The sequence below is a fragment of the Anabrus simplex genome, chromosome 1, assembly GCF_040414725.1.
Source record: "Anabrus simplex isolate iqAnaSimp1 chromosome 1, ASM4041472v1, whole genome shotgun sequence".
Classification (NCBI taxonomy): Eukaryota; Metazoa; Arthropoda; class Insecta; order Orthoptera; family Tettigoniidae; genus Anabrus; species Anabrus simplex.
The window spans coordinates 899,712,946-899,720,029 of NC_090265.1; positions in this window are offsets into that span (position 1 = coordinate 899,712,946).

Consider the following 7,084-nt stretch of genomic DNA (forward strand, 5'->3'; position numbering starts at 1 on the left):
GGTAGTGTGTTGTGTATAAATACCGACACAAACATCCAGTCTGCAATCGAGAGGAAACAACTATACGAAGTTAACATCCTCGGCTCGGCCATGAAGTGAACCCAGAGCTGTTTGAACCGAAGGCCATTACGGGGATCATTCAGCCAGGGCTCAGGACTTCACATTATGAATAAGAATGAGTAATTTCCCTCGTATTACACCTATACTTTTCTATTTGCAACTATGGGTCAAAAAAGACCCGATGCGAGTGTTTATGTACTTGCCTGTCACGCGAGTACTTAAGGGTTAATGTAGTGATAGCCCTTCATAGCAATGTAGCCTTAAAACACAATGTTCGATGTAAAGTTTACTACCGCTCTAGGAACACACCTTGAAATAATTTTAACATGGAAATGTCTTTGGTTTGGGTGTCTATCTGGAATTAGCGTCATGAGGTTTGCGTGGAGAGGAAACTGACATCGTGGCAAACAGACAATCACTGTTCGTCATCTCTCTACATCTTCTTGCTCACGTTATTACGGTGTACCAGATCTCTGTTTTCTATAATTATACAGTAGATGCAAATAGCGCCGTTTTTTAAACGCGTTTCCATCGTCTTTGACTAGCGTTTCTTCTAGGTCGCAGCAAATCCCTTACACAGGTAGCGTTTCGGAAGGCAGCATAAGTTTCCATATAATATATCTCTTGCGAATATTTATGGCCATAAAATTGTGTGCTGAATCAGGGACCATTTTGTTGAACGTAGATCATCATGGTACACATTTTTTTTGATTTATCGGAACACTTTATCTCCCGTGTGTGTGGAGTGAAAGGATGCATTATATGTTCGCCCTGCATATCGTAACAGGCAACTAAAAGGGAACAGACCGAGCTCGAGAGCTGCAGCCACTTAAGTGCGGCCAGTATCCAGTAATGGGGAGATAGTGGGTTCGAACCCCACTGTCGGCCGCCCTGAAGATGTTTTTCCGTAGTTTCCAATTTTCATACCAGGCAAATGTACCTTAATTAAGGCCACAGCCACTTCATTCCAACTCCTAGACCTTTCCTGTCCAATCGAGGCCGTAAGACCTATCTGTGTCGGTGCGACGTAAAGCAACTTGTAAAAGAACAACATTGAAAAAGGGGAACAAGCAAGGAATCTGCTCTCACTCTCGTCTTTCAAGTCCAAAAGCATATCCATGATTCTGTGCTTTTCCGTGCAGCAGAGAAATTTACAAATATCTTTTTTCATCACAGTTATCTATACTACACCTGTCCAATACATGAAAATTAATGTCTAGAAAATTTAATATCGAACACGAGAAGTAATAGGAATAAAAACCTGAAGCTTGGTACATTAGTTGATACTTTTATGAAAACAGCTGATTGTAATAGACAGTGGATTTTCATTATTAAACTTTTATCATGAAGATTTATTTTCCATGAAGTGCCCTCATCATGTTAAATTTACGTTCTACAGGTAATTTATAATAATAATAATAATAATAATAATAATAATAATAATAATAATAATAATAATACCTACTATTTAAAGTTAATATAGGATGCATGTTCCGATAGGAATTGTGCTAAGATAACGTTTAAACGTAATTTCTGTCTTGTATTTTCCAAAAAGGTGTTTTCAGGTGGCCTAAAAATGAGAGAAGTTCAGAGTTTTCCGATTTCAATTCCCCACAAATTATTTCATTTTAAAAATAAAATCTGTTAATAAATTATTTAGTTTTGTGACAGCATGTCCATTGTATACACGAAACGGGTATATATCGCGTTAAATTTTCGCGTATATCTGCTGTAATTAATGTTGTATGTGTTATTGACATTTTGTCCAACTTTGTTTCCTGCAGATGGGCCCGTATCATATTCGTTACGCCTCTGGGCACCTCTTATAGAACGAACTGATGTGTGTGTAAACTACACAAAACCACTTAGAGGTTTAATCACAGAACAAACATTACAGATTGTCACTTATCATGCTCAGTTCTCTCTGTTACTTGTTTGTTCTGACCCCGTTACCTGTCCTCTGGCAGCTCGCTGTGACAACTGAGGGTACTTATCTCCCAGTCTGTTAGCTTAATGGGCAGTGGGGCAGCTTCTAATCAAGAGTCGCTGCAGGGTGAGGGCTCAAATCTCGGGTCCACAATCACGATCTCGTGTTCATGTAACACAAGGATTATCCACGTACGCTGTTGATAGAGCAAACTCTAGGAACAGTCTCTGTTGTAGAAGGAAAAATTAAGTGACCCCACTTATACTTTCGGAATGAACGCTGAGAGGCGTAACAGTCTATAATGTGTGTTGAGTCTCTATTTCTAGTGCATTTTTTCCATTTTTAATTCTTCCTGCTAGAGTCCAATAGCCTAGGTATTAGGCGCCATGAGATGTAATAATAATAATAATAATAATAATAATAATAATAATAATAATAATAATAATAATAATAATAATACAAATCAACATCATCAATTTTTCTTACATCAAATGCAGACTTACTTAAATATTGTGACAAGAGCAGAACAAATTCAGTGACTATTTTAAATAATCACTTACACGGTACTACTCCTAAACGACAATCTTTTCCTTTACAGTATTTTTAATAAAAGGCGTGATAAAATTGTTTCAGTTTGAGGGAGTTGCAGCAATGGACATGCAACGCAGAGCGACTCCGAGGCGGGTATATAAGCACGGATATGTAGGCAAAAGGATTAGTGTGGCAATCGTGTCTTGCCGGGGTGCGTGCGTTACATGCGGCCACGTAAACTATGGCGACGTTATAACCAAATGCGTCCAAACAGGACCAACGTGCTGTTATTCTGTTATTGGCTGCCGAAGTAAAACACCAGTAGATATCCATCGGAGAATGAAGGCTGTGTATGGGGCAGCATGTCTGTTGAAACCATCGTTGTGGAATGGTGCACTAAGTTCCATGCGGGTTGCGTTTCGACACAAGACGCCGGACATCCATTATGGACGTGGATGAGGCGATTAGGGCGGTCCGGTGCATAACCATTCGCGCACTAGCAATTGATCCCGTCATCAGCTTAGGTCCCCTCGAAAAGGCTTTGAAGGCTTGACGCTTCCTGTTGGACTAGTATGTGCAGCAGGCGGTGACGGACTTCTTCACGCAGCAGGACTCGGTGTTTTACTAGACGAGGATCTTCAACCTGGTGCAACGGTGGGATGAGTGTCTCAATGCTCAGGGCGATTTTGCCAGACTGACATCCCGATTCAGGACTGTACGTCCGCCGAACGAAAACATTTTGATCGCCCCTTACATTTTCGGTTATCACCATCTAAATTGTAAAAATTCAGGATCTTTGCGGTCATTCACGGTTTGTGAAGTGTTGTCTTCAGAAAACACTTATCTTCCCCTTAGTACCATTTTCTGATACAGAGACGTGGATGTGGTGAAATGACATGTTCTTACAGTCGGATGACCATCCCCATGCCAACTTCAGCTGAGGAGCTAATGAAGGTGAAGTGAACGATGTTGAATGGAATTGGGTAAGGATGTGGAAGGAGTAGTCTATGACCTGTGAATGGGAACTGTCCCGGAATTTGCCTGGAAGTGAAAATAGGAAACCATTTTCAAGCCAGCCGGTGGTGAAGTTCTAACTCACCGTGACAAGAGTAGTGATGATCGTTATTGTTTTAACTGGAAGTACAACTGGGGAACCATCCTCTATTAACGCCAATCAGAGAAATAATGTATATAGCGCGACCCATCGAAGAATGAAAGCATCGCCAGGAGAAATGGCGAGAAAACGAAAGACTACCTACGCCTCACATACCTAATACCGTTGGGATCGGTATCAAGGGACGTCAGACAGGGAAGATGAAAATGAGGTGTCTGGACAAAGTGAATAGGAGCAATGTCGGTCTCAGCTAGGGCCCTGTTGTAGCCAACCCACATTCCTAATTTTTTTGTTTTCCTATTTGCTTTACGTCACGCCGATGCAGATATGTCTTATGGCGACGATGGGATAGGAAAGGCCTAGGAGAGGGAAGGAAGCGGCCGTGGCCTTAATTAAGGTACAGACCCAGCATTTGCCTGGTGTAAAAATGGGAAACCCTCGAAAACCATCTTCAGGGCAGCTGTCAATAGGGTTCGAACCCACTATCTCCTGGATACAAGCTCACAGCTATCCACCCCTAACCGCACGGCCAACTCATCCGATCATCCCCAAATTGAGAGTCCCTGGGGTCCCATTTTCGTCACCTCTTACGACAATCTCGGGACAGCCTACCTACAAGGGTGGAACCACGAAAGGAGATTATTATCGTATATTAAATTCATCAGTTATATATCAATACTGAAGTTTGTCTAAATTTTGGTAACCCAGACTGCGAGTGATAATATTATAGTACTCGGGAGTTTTATCTCAATATTCTGAAAGAGTCACACTGTACAAAAAGCAATCTTGTAGTTTTACATGACTGTTGATATTATGATCACAGCCAAAGGACATCCTATTTTACGTGCAATGCGAACCACATTTAATTTCATATATCTCGCTTGCACTGGTCAGGATTAGAGCCACGGCCGAATCCAATGACTTTGCCACTCGACTATCACTCTCCTAGTTCTATAGTATAGACGTTGCAGTTGATGATAAAAGCCTTCAGCAATACAAACTGTTGGTAGAAGTTTTCAAAGAAACCGTCGAATGGTCCCTCTGACACCAATCAAACAGAATATTATAATGTTTTTATATGGTACTTTGTTAATTATTAGGTCTTCAGCCCGAAGCCTTGTTGGATCCTCAAATAGCACCACCAAAGTTTATTCAGTTATAAGAATACCGAAAAAATCGATAGCGGCGCCAAAATGAGATGTACTAGGCAGTATGAAGAGTGAGGCAGTTAGTCACTGCTTTCCCCAATGGGCCAGAATGTGCTATTGCAGCGCGACCAGCACTATGAATAGCACCTTTCATAACACTCGGAAGCACTACTTGTGCTCCATATGTCATTAGTCACCACCACCTATATCTCAGTAGCTTCACTGTCACAGCTATGAATGACTGGGAATTTGGTAGAAACTTTATAATACTCTATCATTGCCTCACGCTTTTCTTCTCTGGGCCTACTTCTGTGATGGGTATCGAACCTGGTAATAGGGCATATAATGTATCATTGAGACGAGCTTACGTGTTTGGATGAAGAACGACGATATGTCCGCCGACTACTACTATTCTCGATGAAGACACCATGAAGGTCTCCAAATGTGGTGTATTTCTTCAAGGCATTAGCATTTACTGACCTGGTTCTCTGATGAAAGGTGTTGTTGCAGATGTTCACCATGTGGACAAGTTCCTAAAACGTGAGCAAGCGTTCCGAACTCTCGGTAGCAATGCCGACAGGGGCTGTCGTACTATGGTCCGGAACAGTTTTATGGATCAAATACTATAAACGTGAAATTTTTGGACATGATAGCGCAGTATCAATCATTAAACAAAGCATAAAGTAAACCTTTCTCCTTCATTTGGCTCCTACCACACGAAGTGCCGAATTCTTTTAAATGTATGTGCTTTTTTTACTCATATATACTAACGTTTTGTGAACTTCTATTACACGCGTACATACGTACTTATTTAACAAACCTTTCTCGTCATTAATTTTAATTTAATAATCAGTATGAAATATTTCTAATTAACGAAGAGAAATGCTTTACGTCGCACAGAGACAGATAGGTTTTATGGCGTCGATTGGACAGGAAAGGGCTAGGGGCTAGAATGAAGTGGCTGCGGCCTTAATTAAGGTACAATGTTTTATGGCGATGATGGGATAGGAAAGAGCTAGGAGTAGGAAGGCCGTGGCCTTAATTAATGTACATCCCCAGCATTTTTCTGGTGTGAAAATGGGAAAACAATGAAAACCATCGTCAGGGCTGTCGATGGAGGAACTCGAACCCACTATCTCCTGAATGCAAGCTGACAGGTACCTAAACCAAACCGCGCAGCCAATGATAATATTACCTGAGAGCTTGACAGTGAACGATGTAAACGCTGGCAGATCCATTTTGTTGTACCTCCGTTAATTATGTTTAGGTGGGAGACAGTGAGATGGATGTCATATCACACTACAAGGGAAATACATTTATTTCTCAATAATGGAAACACAAACGTGTATTCAATGTTTGGTGTTTGTTAGGATTCAAATTTTAAAACTCGACTTCCTTTTAATAGGACGCCAGGCCTCAGTAGGATAGTATTAATACAATAGCCAGGCTGAGTGGCTAAGATGGTTGAGGTGCTGGCCTTCCGACTCCAACTTGGTACTTTCGATCCTGGCTCAGTCCGGTGGTATTTGAAGGTGCTCTAATACGCCAGCTTCGTGTCGATAGATTTACTGGCACGTAAAAGAACTCATGCGGGACCAAAACTACGCCACCTCGGCGTCTCCGAAAACCATCAAAAGTAGTTAGTGGGACGTAAAATCCAATAACATTATTATTAATAAAGTACTTTACGGTGTTACTTTACGCCCTCAATTGAATGTGTGCCTCCAGTCCCACTTCCTCATTCTATAACGAGTCTTAAATTCGTCACAAAAACGAGGGGACCTCTCTCAGAGCACCTTTTTGCATTAAACGCTGCACTGGAAGAGTGGTTACCCGTCTCCGACAATACACTCTGTTGGATCTACCGCAGAGAGTACGAAACATTTGCACACATCCTGGGCGCCTGTCAGGACAGAATGGTGCTGAGAAATCACCGTCGTCATAAAATACAGCACATGACCGCGAAATGTCTAAGAGATTACAGTTTTATAGTTCACGAGTAAGCCCGATCAAGCTGCCAATGGATGTAATCGACTTGATAGCTTTTCAACCCTGCAACAAACAAGGAATCATTTTAGAGGCTTCGATACGCTTAAAGAATCACATGCACCAATCAGAAGAAGTAGACGCTGAGAAGAGATCGATTCACCAGCAAAATCGTAAAGCTGAAAAGTAATCCAGGAAAAAATGAGAACGATGTTCTCCGAGGAAATTCAGAAAAATTTGGTTGAAATGACCGGGAAAGTGCACCCTTATAAAGAACCCGCAAACATAGTTGGTGGACTGGAGGTTTTGACAAGGCAA